The sequence below is a fragment of the Camellia sinensis genome, chromosome 8, assembly GCF_055761805.1.
Source record: "Camellia sinensis isolate YWXY chromosome 8, ASM5576180v1, whole genome shotgun sequence".
NCBI classification, from domain to species: Eukaryota; Viridiplantae; Streptophyta; class Magnoliopsida; order Ericales; family Theaceae; genus Camellia; species Camellia sinensis.
This window is the reverse complement of record NC_138968.1, coordinates 58,613,628-58,630,082: the sequence shown is the minus strand read 5'-3', so window position 1 is coordinate 58,630,082 and position 16,455 is coordinate 58,613,628.

Here is a 16,455-nt window from a genome sequence, read left to right as displayed (position 1 = left end):
CGCAAATATATCATGAATATTGAATATGTTATGAAATTATGAATCATGGTACTAGAAATTGTTGAATTTTAAGGAACTGCATGTTGTAACATATGTTATAAATTGCCTCTTGAATAGAGATGAGATGACCGGTAATGGGTCAGGACATGGAATGTTGAATGGCAATGTTGTTGAAAATTGAGGAAAACATATTTTTGAAAACTTGTATCTAATTTCGGGGACGAAATTCTTTAAGGGGGAGGGGAGGTTATAGCGATCCCGAGTTTTCCCCTTTATGTACAGTATTCTGGACTTAGGTTCCGTGGTTGAGTATTGTTGCATTTGTTTCATTTCCGTCCTTTAATTCTTTATGTATGAGTTTTAGGATGTGTTGGGCAGGTTTGTAACAGGTTGGTTGTGTTTGGGAAGAAAGGGTTGCTGCCCAGATTTTGGTGTCTTCGCACGAGCGAGGCTTTTGTTGCTCGAGCGAGCTCCTTGTTTTGATTCCTTTACTCGAGCTAGGGTTCCTTCGTTCAAGCGAGAGTTGAGTTTTGTATCTGGTGGCTCGAGCGAGAAGTCTTGCGCTCGAGCCTGCGTCGGCGTCTGGTTCTGGACCTGGGAGTTGCATTTCCTGGCTCGAGCGAGCTTTCCTTCGCTCGAGCGAGCGAGCGAGGTCTATGTTTTGGGTTTCTTCGCTCGAGCAAGATTTTCTTCGCTCGAGCGTGCTTCTGGTTACAGACCTGAAGATTTGAATTGTTGGCTCAAGCGAGGCTTCCTACACTCGAGCGAGGTATCTTTGTGTCTGGTTGCTCGAGCGACCACTCCTTCGCTCGAACGAGCCTCTGTTATATCAGTACACAGCAGTCGTTCCCTTCATCATTTTTTGATACACTTTTCATCTCAAAACCCTAGATTCGACTCTCTCTCTCTACACTTACCTTCTCTCTAGGCTTTCATCTACTTCTAGTGTGTTCCTACCCTAATCTCTTTGTAAAAAAGATAGAGGGTCGTGTAGGCTACCTTTTAATCTGAAAATTTGTGGGTTTGGAGCACTTTGGATTTTCGCCATCTTCTCCATTTGGTCTCTGTATTTCGAGGTAGGGATACCCTACTTCATCTTATGAGTTTTGTTATAAATATTGGTCATTTTGATAGGTTGGTGTTGTTGGGAAATTTTGGGAAGTTAGGGTTTCATTTGAGATTATAAATTGGGGGTTTACAAATGTTGAACTCCATGTGTCTGTGAGAGTTTGGAAAAATGGAATTGTTGTTGTTGAAATGATGAAAATAAGCCTTAGGGCTAATGTTGAGAAAAATGGGAAAATGCCATATGTGGGTTTTATTGGGTCATTAGTGTAATTAATGACATTCATTGTGAAATAATGAAATTAAGATGTTATGAGAATAAATGGTGTAGTTGAATTAATTTATCACTCACCTATGAAAATGTTGAGATTATATCTGTTTGATGCATTTATTATCTGTTTAGAAATAACTGCTTTGGGCTATCGGTGGAGGATAGTCTTGATTATTGTAGACACCGTATGTTGATTAGGGAAAATTGAAACTAATCGAACGTATTATGTCATTGAATATGACGGTTGGAATAATACATCAGATATGTGTATTGATTGATTATTATATATGATAAGTGTTTATATACATTGTATTGTGTGGGAGGAGATAGGAGATGTACTCCACGGTCTGGGAAGAGATAGGGGATGGACTCCTAAACCGGATATTATTTGGGAGGAGATAGGGGATGGACTCCATTGATACAGCAAATATGTGTATCTATTGTGAAGTATGGAAGTGTTTTAATATGACATTGATACAGCAAATACGTGTATCTATTGTAAAATATGGAAGTGTTTTGATATGAGTTGTTATCTCATTTAAAAAGGAAGTGCCTTAAAATGAGTCGTAGTCTCATTAAATTGTTGGCCAGGTTCTGAGCCATGTTATGAATTGAAGACTTGATAAGTAAAGGAAAGGGAAATGTAACACGGACATGATTGTCGTGGAACTGTATAGTGATTTAAATTGGTTTATAAGTGTTAACCATCTATCAAATGCTATTGTTTTAGTCATTGTTCATATTTGGTTTAGTATAGCTCTACTGGGCTGTGGCTCACCCTATATGGGACATCATTTTCAGGTTCCGGTGATATGCCACCTCCAAGGACGTAGCTTGGGAGGCTTGGGACTGATAGTTCTTTTTGTTGTTCTCTTTTGGTATTACATGTAAATTCAAGACACGGGCTTAATGTGTATTTGAGTTAGTACTCTCTTCTTTTGTAACCAAGTGTTTGCTTGGAAAGTTGTAAGCCCGTAGGGCATTTACTTTTGTTGTCAATATGTAATACTTTTGTAATGAATACTCTGATAAATAGAAATATGCTTTATTCTCTTATGTCTATGCATGTCAATAAATATTGGGTTTTATGTATTATTTTGAGGGCGTTACATATTGAAAATATCATCAAGAGTTAGCTTCTTTACCACTGCAAGGGAGACATGTAGACAAAGAATACGCATTCGAAGATGTACAACCATTTGACATCTAACATCAATAAATTTCTAATCTGGCAAAACCAAAGCTGTAGAAAGAGAAAAAATGAACCACCATAAAGAAATTATCAAAAGGAAAAAAATACCATGAAGACAACATTGCATATCTGTGATAAGTGAGAGGCATGCACCAATTGTTCCACAATTTCTCCTGAAGGTAGATTGTGTCACAACCCAACCCCATGGGCTTAGGGCTTAGGGCTGGAATTACAACTTACTAATTCTAATTGCACAAATTAAGTGGCGTAAGTGGAAACGAAATAAGAGTAAGAAAATAATTAAATAGATAATTAACTTCATTAATTACCCTCCTATTGAAATAAAAGGAAATACATCCATTGGACTTTTATTATTTTATTATGCGGTGACAAAATGTTAGGAAAAAAAAAAAGAAAACAAAATGTAATAGGTCGGCATCTAATTTCCGTACGGGTCCCACTATACGAGATTACAGTTTTTCTTTATATCTCATCACCTGAAAAGCGTAACATCTATAAATACACAGTAATGTGAGAAATATTATGCCAAGAGTATAGGGGACACAAAATAACAATACATAATTATTTAAGCTAAAACATTAACATAACTTAATTTGAATAAACAAATTATTTACATTAACATAGCTTAATTTGAATAAACAAATGATTTAAATGGTAGAAATTGAAATACAGAAATTATGTAAATAAATAACCATAACCATGGCACAGAATAGAATAGAGGTCATTGGAGTGACAGTCAGAACAGAGGTCAATGGATCCATGACAAACAGAGTTACAAGGTGACCAATCAGAAGCCAATGGTTTATTTAAATAATAATAATCATTAAAATTTAAACAAATATATCCATGAGTTTCAATTTAAGCAAATAGAGTTCAGAAAATAATTAACGTAATCAAAATATTAATAGAATTTATAAAACACAAATTGCGTAAAATAAATTATGGTAACTCAAAACATACGTAAAATATATCATGGTGACTCAAGATATAATATAACTCACCTTAATATTAATTCCAACTATTTCCCTCTTATTTACGTTGGCTTTTCGAGGCCCCTTCCTTACCGCTTCTCCTTCTAATTTTTATTTATTTATTTTTGCTTCCAATTCACCCTTTTTATACCCAAGCTTTTAGGGGTGACTCACCCCGTAATTAATCAGCAACCCTACTTGCTGATTCATTTTATCTATTCCATAGGCTTAACAGATGCCCCATTTCACATGTTTCCAACTCATTTGCACACCTTTCATTATATTTCCCATTTAGCCCAATTGTTATCAGAATTTGATAGTTGTGTTAATTTGGCCCCAAATAATATATTAATGACATATGTGATAACCTAATGCCAAATTAAATTACATTTTAACACATATAGTTATGTAGTTAGATATTTTATTTTATATATTTATTATTATTATTATTATTATTATTATTTATTTATTTATTTACTTATTTATTTAACTTTTTGGTGTCATTTTACTTTGACCCATTCCTTAAAATAATTATATATCATTTTTTTTAAATAATATATTATCACATACAACCATTATTATTATATATATATATATATGTGGTATTTGATTAAAAATTTAGGGTGTCATAATTCTCCTCTCCTAAATAGAAGTTTGTCCTCAAACTTGACGTACCTTAGTTTACGAAGAGGTGTGGGTATTTGCTCGCATTTGACTTTTAGTTTCCCACGTTGCTTCTTCGATTTGATAATTTCTCCATAAGACTTTTACAAGAGGTATAGTCTTGTTCTGGAGAACCTGATCACAACAATCGAGAATCTGCATTGGTTGTTCTTCATAAGAGAGACCCTCTTGAACTTCTAGGTTCTCATAATCGACAACATGCTCTAGGTCTCAGAGATACCGTCGAAGCATCGAAACGTGAAACACATTGTGGACATTGGACAGTTCAGGTGGTAGTGCAAGACAATATGCCACCGAACCAATCATTTCCAGTATCTCGAATGGCCCGATGTAACGATGGTTTAACTTGCCTCGCTTTCTAAATTGGATAACCCCTCCTGTTGGTGAGATCTTTAGGAACACATGATCTCCTATTTGAAATTTTAAGTCCTGTCTCCATGTATTTGCATAGCTTTTCTGGCGACTCTGGGCAGTGCAGATTCACTATTGGATGAGTTAAATTTTATCACTTGTCATCTGTATGATTTCAGGGCCTAATAACCTCCTGTCTCCGACTTCCACCCAACACAAAGGTGATTGACACCTCTTTCAATATTGTGCTTTGTACGGTGCCATTCCAATGCTTTCTTGGTAGCTGTTGTTATAGGCGAATTTCACTTAAGGTAGATGCTCATCTCGATTACCTTTGAGGTCCAACACACACACACATAACATATCCTTCAAGTTCTAGATTGTTCTTTTAGATTGCTTATCAGTTTACGGGTAATAAATAGTGCTAAACTTCAATGTAATCCCTAAAGCCATTGCAACTTGTTCCAGAAGTGAGACATGAAGCGGGGGTCTCGGTCAAATACGATTGAAACTGGGGTACCATGCAAACGAATGATTTCCTTGATATATAGAGTGTTGAATTTAGTAAGGAAGTACGTGATTTTGATTGATAGAAAATGTGCCGACTTCGTCAACTGATCTACTATAACCCATATTGTATCGCTCTTCGAGACTGACTGTGGTAGCCCAACCATGAAGTCCATAGTAATGTGTTCCTATTTGCATTTAGGAATAAGGAGTGGTTGCAGCATTCTTGCAGGTTTCTGATGTTCTGCTTTACCCCGTTGACAATTCAGGCATTTGGAGACGTGACTTGCTATGTCTCTTTTCATTCTTGTCCACCAGTAATGTTCTTTCAGATTATGATACATCTTTGTATTGCTAGGGTGAACTGCAAACCTCGAGCCATGAGTTTCTACCAATATCTTTTTCTTGAGCTCTGGAATATCGGGGACACAAATTTGATTTCGAAATTTTAGTATCTCATTGCCTTTAGTGAAGTCAAGATCAGGTGTACTTTTGTACTCCTCATATTTTTTTTCTTCAAAAGTCTATCTTCACATTGGCGTGTTCTAATTTCTTCAATCAAGGTAGGTTCTACAGTTATGTTGGTGAGCAATCCATTGATTTGTCGGGAAACGAGAGTACATGCCAAACTTTTGGTTGTCTTTTGGCTCAGTATGTCTGCCAACCATGTTAGCTTTACCTGGATGGTGATGGATCTCTTCATCATAGTCTTTCATAAATTCTAGCCACCCCCGTTGCCTCATATTCAATTCTTTCTGTGTAAACAGATATTTAAGACTCTTATGATCAGTGTAAATCTCGCAGGTTGTACTGTAGAGATAATGATGCAAGAATTTGAGGGCGAAGATTACCACAACTAATTCTAGATCATGAGTTGGGTAGTTCTTCTCATGAGTCATTAGTTGACATGAGGCATATACAATGAATTTTCCATTTTGCATAATGATGCAACCCAAACCATTGTATGAGGCATCGCTATAAATTACGAACCCTTCTGTTCCCATATGAAGTGCTAGTATAGGAGCTGTTACAAGTTTGCTTTTCAACTGTTGGAAGCAACATTCTGTAGACTGCACGAACTCCGCTCCGCGCGCGAGGGCGCGAATTGTGTTCTAGCTACTACAGTTCAGACTCTTATCACGGTTCTAAATCTAATTTCACAAAGTGCAATGTAAGACTGATAAATTACCAAAGAGTCCAAATCCGGCAAATCATTTTGGAAAATCGATTTTGATCAAGAAGTGCCAAACATGGACTGCTTTGCCAGATTACAGAGTCGCCACCTAAATATTTTGTTTTGGGAAATTTAGAAAACCCTGACTCGTGCCTATGGCCACGTGTCCGTCATCACCAAAGTTGCCTCGGCTCGGGAACTTGGGTACGAGAGGGGAAGGTCCTGAAATGAGCACCCCCACTCGCCCGATCAAAGATCGGCCTCTACTAAACATGATATGTTGTTTTGAAAACACATGTGTTCTTATTCTGGTTATTAATGTAGAATTACTATGTGACGCGCACAACATACAAGTGTAGACTAAATCACTCAATTTGGAACAAAATATCTCATGTTTGCTTTTTGAAAATAGTTTGAAGTTACTACCCTCAAGTAGGCTAAAATGCGGATTTGTCACCCTCAAGTGGGCTTAAAACATGATTTGCCACAAACAAGTGGGCTTGAAAGACATATTTTGATGAATTGTTCCAATTCAAGCAATGAAGCCTTCATCCACAGGCATTCAAGCAGTTAAACACTTAAGTAGGTAGCCTCATGGCAAGCATGCTGTCATGGCAATCACTTACACGCATGCAAGGATGCTAAAGCATAAACACTTACAGTGTACTCCGAGTCAAAACAAAAGCTAGTTAGTAATCAATGCATGATCCTAGTTATGTCAATCAATATCTAATGCAACACATGCAAAATGCAACTAAAATAGGCTCGGCTATCTAGAATGGCATATGAATGCAACACTTGATAACATGCTTTGAAACACGTATTCAAGTAAGTATTGAAATTCAATATAGTTTGTATGATGCGTCAAGCCCGGTGCATGCAAGACGAATGAATAATGCACGCATGCGAACATAAGTATGCTAATTGAAACATGCCCTAAGCTAACCATCAAAAGCTGATAAGTAAAAAGGAGAAAGAAATGGGGTTAGAAGACATGCATCACACACACGCACGCTTGTTACAACAATACACCCTCTCAACGGAGGGTCCGAATGAATAAGCCTAGCTACTTCTAAGCTAAGCTAGCTAACTAATCTAATAAAGCTAATTAGACTAATTATTACAAACCAAAACTGATTAACTAATCCTAGTTAACTAGTTACAAACACAAATGAATAGCTAAGTGCATTAACTACATAAGTACAAAACCAAATAGTTAACTAGCTAAGCAAAGCAGTTAAAAAAAGCCTCGGGGCGAGGGGTGCATGCATGCTCGGTCGCCTCGTTCGGAAATCCATTACTATGCCCCAACTTGCCTTTATTTGCATTTGATTTCAGAAAGCTGTACAAACTTCCAGATAGCTTCTACTCCAACATGAAGACCTCCAGGAGGGCTGCCGATCAGAAAATGATGGTGTAGACCACCTGTAAACCACCTAAACATGCTGCAGACCAGAAAAAGTGGTTGGCTAGCTATTTTTTCTGGTCTGTTGACTAGAAAATACTGCCAAGCTCCAATTTGCTACAACAGAGAGCAAGAAGGGGCAACAATAGTGTATTTGCAAGGTATGTGTGCACAACCACCCTCCCTATCATTTCTTAAGCTCAAGGGAGTATGGTTCTCGACTCTCGGGCCACCAACCGAGCATCGCAATGCACGATGGCCGAGAAGCCAAGTTTGCGCAATTCAATATCAATGAATGCACAAATGAAAAATAAGAGCCTTCGCCTCTATCATGCATGATCAAGAGGGTTGGCGACCAAGAAATGAGGCACGTTTCATCACTTTAAGTATGAAACGTCCCTCGTTTTTCGTGTTTGGATTAACATTCAATCCAAACATCATGTAATGCAATAACATGCAAGCAACAATGCAATGCAACAATATGAACATAGCAAGCTAGAGTCCTCAAGCATGAAAGTTAGTGAAGGATGCAACACAAGGGTTCTGTAATGCAATGCTCAATGGACCAATCCAGCCGCAAATAGACCTCAAGCATGCCAAGACAGTGGCCAAAATACTCTAAAATAATGGCATGAAAGGCAAGATAATGCATGCTCATGCAACGGCTCATCAACTAAGCATAAGAGCACAACTCTCAAACATGATGAAGAAGTGACAAATGTGAGACTGTAACTACACTATGTGCACTGAAATCATGTATGAAACGATGCCAAATCATCCAAACAACACAAGTATAGCATGCAAGAGGGCCTAAGTTACAAGGCTACTAAAAGGAACTACACAAGAGGCATGCAATTGATGACACAAATGACTGAACCAGCCATAGACAGAGCTCAATTACGTCAAAACAAAAACCAAAACATGCGGGGATGGGAGCTCAAAAGCCTAGACAAGCAAGCATATGCACTGGCCCATAAGCGAGGCACAAATGCACAACTCTTAAAAGCATTGAAAGAGTGAAAGAAGTGAGAACATGGCAATGTACTATGCTTTGAAATAACATGTTAAATGATGTCATACCATGCAAATAGCTCATAGAAAGCATGTCAAGAGGCTTGAAATACAAAGCTAGCCAAGGGCTTTACACTACAACCATACTAAGTAATGCTCAAATGGCCGCAACCATTCAAAACAAACCTAAGGCAGGTCAAAATAATAGCAACAACATGCTAGACTCGCAGCATAGATGGCAAGAAAGATATGCTCATGTATTAGCTCACAAACAAGGCACAATGGCACAACTCTTAAACACAATTAAAGAGTGATAAACATGAGAGTATGACAAAGATATAAGCTCTGATATACCATGCCAAATGATGCCAAGGCATGCAAACATCACAAGTATAGTATGGTGGTGGCCTCAAAACTCAAGACTAGTCAAGGCATTTGCACTATAGCTATACAAAACATGAGTCATAAGACCAAGGCAGCCCAAAACAGTCCTAAAGCATGTCAAAATAATGCTAAAACATGTATGGAGTATAGCCAAGGCAAGCTGGCATGAAGGGCCAAAACACCAAGTACACTAGGTTAATGGGCAAGATTGCACTACAAGTGCACAAACCAAGCAAGAGGTGACTCCACCAACCAAAAAAAAAGTTATGGCATGTCAAAATAACACTAAAAATAGGCTGAGACTAAGCAACACATGCTAGAATAACAAGCTAACTCATTAGGCATGCAAGGCTAGCAAAGAAGATTTACACTACAAGTGCATGAAGCATGCAACCAATGATCAAACAAGCCAAAAACAAAGTTAAAGCATGTTAAATAATGGCAAAAAATGTGTTGGAGTGGAGCCAAAACATGCTAGAATTATAGGCTAAAATAGCAAGCATACAAGGCTAGTTTGCAAGGATTACACTACAAGTGTATAAAGCATGCAAAGGTGGCCTAAATTAAGCCAAAACAGAGGTATGCCATACTGAAATAAGGCCAAAATAGGCTGAGATGGAGCCAAAACAAGTTTAACAAACATGCTACTTTGATGAGCCATCAACACAAGCAAACAAGAGAAGAGGAAGGGGGACAACCCCCTCTTATTTGAGGCCTCAAAACACACTTTCTCCCACTGAAAATCCACTGAATTTCAGTGGTGAAAAGGCCAAGAAAAGATGGTTTCAAAAGCTTAGGAAGTTGGCTCAAAAGGCTTTACAAGCCAAGGAGCAAAAAGGAGAGACAACCCCCTAGCCAAACAAGGCTTAAACCAACATTTGTACACCTTAAAAACAGAGTTTTTGACAGTCCGAAACCAGCCCCAAAATATTCCAAAAACAATGGAAAAGGGTGGTGAAGCAAGTGTGCAAAACAAGTACAAAAGGGGAGAGTTATACCTCTTGAAGCCAAGCACACTTTAGAGCAACAAAACAAGCTTAAACCAAGCTAAAATCATCTTCTTGAGCTCCAAGAAGGTCCAAAGTTATCTCAGCCCAAAGGTGGAGGTATTTGGTCAAGGATTGATATGCAAAAGCTAAGGGCTTGAAGGCAAACTAGAAGTGATTCCCCACGTGTATGCACAAGAGTGCAAGAGAGAGAGAATTCTAGAGAGAGAGAGAGGTTTTTAGAGAGAGAGGCTCCCAAATCTTCCATCCTTGCAAAATATGAGATATATCTTCCATATATAGCAATTCAAGAGCTTTGGGTCGGAAATATCTGAATTATAAATATCTGATGCAGTGCACAACAACTAGAGAGGAAATATCTGGGAATTCTGGGCTTTCTGGGAATTTCTGGTCGACCGACCACTTCAACTGGTCGGTCAGCTACTTTTTCTGGTCTACAAAAATCATTTCTGGTCGGCATGTGGTCGGCATTCTCCATTTGTGGTCGGCATACTCCCTTAGTGGTCAGCAGCAAAAATCAGTCCTGGTCCCCGACTTGAAACAAGCATAACGCCTTTATCTGGATGCCTTTTTAGGTCATTCTTGTGTGCAAATTGAAGCCCCGAAAGTAATCTTTCCAATGGTGGCAGCCTTGCATCAAAATTCGAAGTGTGATAGGAGATATCCCTCTTTTAGTGAAGACTGCTCAGTTTCGGTCCAACCGGATTGATGCCCTACTTCAACCAGCCATATCTCCCCCGTCTGAGCTCGGCTTTGGGAGATTCTTGAGTGTAAAATGAAGCCCCATAAATCTTCTTTCCAATGATGGTAGCCTCATAGCTTAAATCCAAGTATACAAAAGGATAGGCCCGATTTAGCGAGGACTACTCGTCTCTCTCTTAATGATTCATACCCAACTTCTTCCCCAACTAGGTTTCTTCCCTCCACTCCTTTTTTCTTCAACTCCAAACCCCCAAACAAGATGTTTTTGAAGAGTTTTTGAAGAGTTCACCTCTCTTTCATTCATTTCTACTTTGTTCCTGCTCGATTTACCGAAAAGCGCAATATTTAACAAAATGCGAGTGTCGGAACATCGTAGGACCTTTGTTTCAAAAATATTTTGAAAGAGAGGTTTTAATGTCTAAAATCTTTGGTCAAAATAGTTTTGGTCCAAAAATGGGGTATAAGGTTTGGATTTGACTCTCTTCTTGCCAAAGAAATCGAACCTTTGCACTGCACAACTTTCAACACCAATTAAACCATTAATAATGCCCAAGTCTTAAGGGCGGTCAAAAATGGGGTGTCTACAGTTGTCCCTCTTTGACAGAGCTCGAAGTTATGAAATAACATGAGTGAATGTCAAAGCCCAGAGACGACCCATTTTTGACAAGGCCGAAGACTTGGACAAACAAACAAAATACAGATAAATAAATGGTTGCGCCCGCAGGCTGCCTACGTATCCCTTTGCAATGAATCAAACCAGCGTAGTTCAGGGGCAAGATGCAAAATGATACACAATATAACATAACAGTGTAAATGATATACAATGCAATGAAATAATCAAACCACAAGCAGTGCAAAATCACACAAATATCATAAAGGGATGGAGATGCAACATCAAACTACGTTTAACATAGAAAAGAAGTGGGCACGAGCCGAACAACGCCTAACACAGGCTAAATGCCTACGTCCTCAATACTGGCCTCAACGCAGCATGGATGCTTACACATAACAGAACCGTGTTTCAACGTGAAAGGGGTGTGGGCACATGCAAAACTATGTGTTTCGCAGAGAGACCACAAATTACAAGTAATTGGGTGGCATGATATGAGTGAGGAATAATCTGCTAAGGAAAGATCGTGATCCTAAATGCTGGATGCAACAAAACAAACTACAATGCAATGGATGCAATGGATAAAGCGCGCGGCCAAACCACATTTTGCCTAGAAAAGGCATGAACAGAAAACAAACTACATCTAACACAGAAATGGTGCTGACACCCTCAAACCACAATTCTCTTAGTGGAATAGGCACATACACATAATCACAGAACCATGCTCTAACGCGAAAAGTATGGGCACATGTCGGACTAAGCTTAACATGGAAATGATGCAAGCGATAAATGGACAATGCAGTACATGCATGCAATATATTCTATCTGCAATACAATAGACATAACAGATGTGATGTAAGAGATAATAGATGCGATGTAACAGATAGTACAGTAGATGCAAATGGTGACATACTCCAACCATGCTGAAATCATGAGAGGAGAAAAAACAAATCCCAAACATGCCGAAATCGTGTGAGGAAAGAAACACTCAAATCAAGCTGAAATCGTGAGAAGAGGCCCAAAAACAACAGCCCAAGTGTGCGAACAACGCAACCTGAGATGAATTCCAAACACGCTGAAATCGTGTGAGGAAAGGAACACTCTAACCATGCTAAAACCGTGAGAAAAGGTCCGGAAACAACCGCTCAGAGGTGCACTCGACGCAGCCTGAGATAAATTCCAAACACGCTGAAATCATGTGGGGAAAGGGACACTCTAACCACGCTGAAATCGTGAGAAGAGGTCCGAAAAGCAACCGCTCAGGGGTGCACTCAATGCAGCCTGAGATAAATTCTAAACACGCTGAAATCGTGTGAGGAAGGGGACACTCTAACCGCGCTGAAATCGTGAGAAGAGGTCCGAAAAACAACCGCCCAGGTGCGCGCATGACGCAACCTGAGATGAATTCTAAACACGCTAAAATCGTGTGAGGAAAAGAATACTCTAGCCACGCTGAAATTGTGAGAAGAGGCTCGAAAACAACCGCTCAGGTGCGCGCACGACGTAACCTGAGATGAATTCCAAACATGCTAAAATCGTATGAGGAAAGGAACACTCTAACCACGCTAAAACCGTGAGAAGAGGTCCGGAAACAACCGCTCAGGGGCACACTCGACGCAGCCTGAGATAAATTCCAAACACGCTAAAATCGTGTGAGGAAAGGGACACTCTAACCACGCTGAAATCATGAAAAGAGGTCCAAAAAACAACCGCCCAGGGGCACATTCGACGCAACCTGAGATAAATTCCAAACATGCTAAAATCATGTGAGGAAAAGGACACTCTAACCACGCTGAAATCATGAGAAGAGGTCTGAAAACAACCACCCAGGTGCGCTCACGACGCAACCTAAGATGAATTCCAAACACGCTAAAATCGTGTGAGGAAAAGAACACTCTAGCTACGCTGAAATCGTGAGAAGAGGCATGAAAACAACCGCTCAGGTGCGCGCTCGACGCAACCAGAGAAAGTCCCAGAGGACAACGATCCTAAACGCTGCTCAGCATAAAAGGATAAAAGATACAAGATAACACAAAATGCAAATAAATGCAAAGTGCGATGATGTGATACATTGTACAAGCAATGTAGAGCATGATGTTTAGAGAAATGCAATAAACAAAGCGGCGCTTTAGCAAGCACCTCATTGGGTGAGTGGCGATGAACCGCTCTACTCTGACGGGGATCTCCCCTTGTGTTCTTCGAACACTTACCTTCAACTCGCAGTACAAAGGTCCTGAAATACTGACAAGGAGTAACCTCTGCATGGAGAAGTCACGGATGCCGCTTTTCTTCCCGATCATATTCACAACTTTCTCTATTCTCTAACGGGCTGACAGACTAGGTTGGTTCAGTATCCAGAATTGAGGCGTATACACATGCTATCTCAATCTAATCCATACATTGCCATCCACCTATGACCCCAGTATATACATCACCCCAGCCCATTTACCTAAGCCTGAGGTGTTCATTCCAGACAGCATGGACTTATGCATGATGAATGCACCTGAACCCCAATCATCTTATACCCATGAACCCACTACTTCTGAGCTAATGAGAATGATTGAAGATCTTCAGAGAACTGTGGCAGATTTGGCCTTCGGAATATTGGCTCCGTCATCGACCACATCACAGGCCAGAAGTTTTAGCCCAAAAGGCTCCTTGATCTTGGGGCAAGCGGCAATTGAAAAGGGCCAACCTGAAGCCATCTCAGATCTGGGTGTTCGTGTGTCAACAACAGCTGGGCTTCGCTCTGATGTAGTGACCCAATCCCTTGGTAAAGTGAAGGTAAATGGCAAGAGAAAGGACGTGGCAGGCATCGGTCCCTATGAACATCTTCAGTGGGCTGTTGGGGCGTTGAAAGCCGAAGGACTGAACAAACAGCAAGTGCTTGCAGTGGTTGCAAAAACTGTGGATGATACTTTTGCCACTCAAGTTGGGGGCAGTCTGAATCAAGGGGCAAGCTGAGACAAGGGATGTCGTACCAGAAGCACCCCTTTCAACTCCAATCCTACACTCGGAAGAGATCATCAAAAGTCAGCACCTGTCGACCCTTTCGCCAGTACATCCAACACAACCAGCTCACAACCTGCCAAATACCCACCTCGGGGCCAAAAGGTGTTCACCCCACTGTACATGTCTCTGTCAGCGGCCCTGAAGGTCCTGATCAAGAAAAGGCATCTGAAGCCCCTGGAGCCGCGGCCATTATCGAATAAACTTCCTCTCTCCTACAACCAGGCCAATTACTGTGCCTTCTATCAACAAACCGATCATGACACTGACAGTTGCTTTCGTCTTCACCACAAAGTACAAGATTTGATTGATAAAGAGGTCATCGTCACACCAAATCCTGTAAAGTTTATCGGCACCGGGTCAGTGAACTTGGGGGATAATGTGATTATGTGATCGGGGGATGAACCGCTTGCTGATGGCGCTTAGTTTACTCCAGATATGGGGATGGCATGCACTATTTTGAGCAATGTGCAAATGTTGTTTATTTTACTTTCTGACTTGGGTGTTGGTTCAGTCTTGTTGTGTTGTATTGAGTCAGTCTTTTATACTGAGTCAGTCGAGTCTGTCTTGTTATGTCAAGTCAGTCCTGTTTTGTTAGAGTCGGGTGATTTCGGGGGTGTTACCTCGGACATCACTATCTTATTTTGTGTTTGTCTTTTACACTCTTTTGAGTCTGTTTCTGCCATGGGGCCAATTGCACCCGAAGATTTGAATGAAACAATAGTGATTTTCACATTCTTGAGTTTGTTTCTGCCTTAAGCCAGTTGTGCCAGAAGATCTGAATGAAACAGCAGTGCTTTTCACCTACTTTTTTGTGCCTTTAAATCATTGCATTGACCTAAGTTTTCAAAACTTTTTGAACACTGTGATGAAAACGAAGAGGAGGGAATTCCTCGGGATTTGAAAATTTTTTATCAACAGTGGAAAAGAGAGGCGTGCTAGGCCCTTAATGAATGAAATCATGTTTGTTAATGTGAGTACTGAGAAGGATCCTGACTTGATCTAGATTGGTTCTACATTGTCTTCGACGCGAGTGACTAGTCGCTTTCTTAAAAGATTTCAAAAAAAATTTTGTGTGGTCCTGCGAAGACCTGTGTGGAATCGCTCTTGAGATTGTGCAACATAGGATTGCTCTTAACCTCAAGACTCAACCCCTTTGCTTTCAAACCTTGAACTTGGATTCAGAATGTTCAACGGTCAACCACAACATGAGGCTTGTATGGCTGAATCAGAAGTAGCCCGTGAACTAGCGGCAATAAGGCCGTATAACATCAAAGGAGGCCCCCCAGGCCGGATTTGAAGCAGCCCTCAAACTAGGGGCAAGAAAGTCAGATCAAGAAGATCAGATTGATCAAAAGAAAGCTTATAAAGCTGGATGAGAAGCAGCCCTTGAACTAGGGGCAAAAAAGGTCAAATGAGCTCGAAGAGCCAAAGATGGATCATTCTGCAAACCAATGAAGACTGGCAAGAATGCCAAATCCTAGAAGGGAGGAAAGAAGAAAGTATTGTTGAAGGACAACCAAGTTCCTATTTGCAACACTAGGGGCAACTTCAGTCCCCCATTGGATGGACTTCTACGTCATCAGCAAACAACAGCCATTCTCCTAGATTCAGATGGCTTCGAGATCTCAAACCGATCAACATGGACAAAGCTACACTTTTACCCTCAGAGGCTTGCTGGGCCGAAAACCCAGAAGGGCGACCCAAGCAAAAGTTAGAGCAAAAAAAGAAGAAAAATGAAAAGAAAAGAAAAAAGAACAAAAAAGAAATGAAGAAAAAGAAATGAAAAATTCTGAAAAGAAGTGAACGAAGAAAAGAAGAAATGAAAAGAATTGAAAAGAAAAGAAGAACATAGCTCGCAAGGTTGAAAATCCAAAAAGAGCGGCCTTGGCAAAAGTCAGAGCGCAAAAGGAGAGGTTAATACCTGAGTGTACCTTAACCCCGAACTATGTAAGGCTTGATTTCCATCTGTGGGATATGTAGGCAACTTTATTCTAAAGCCCAGCCGTAAAACACCTCAAATTCAACAGTCCTGTCTATGAGATTGAACGGGCCATCTTTGTTGTTTTTGTCCCCAGTAGAGTTGCCAGA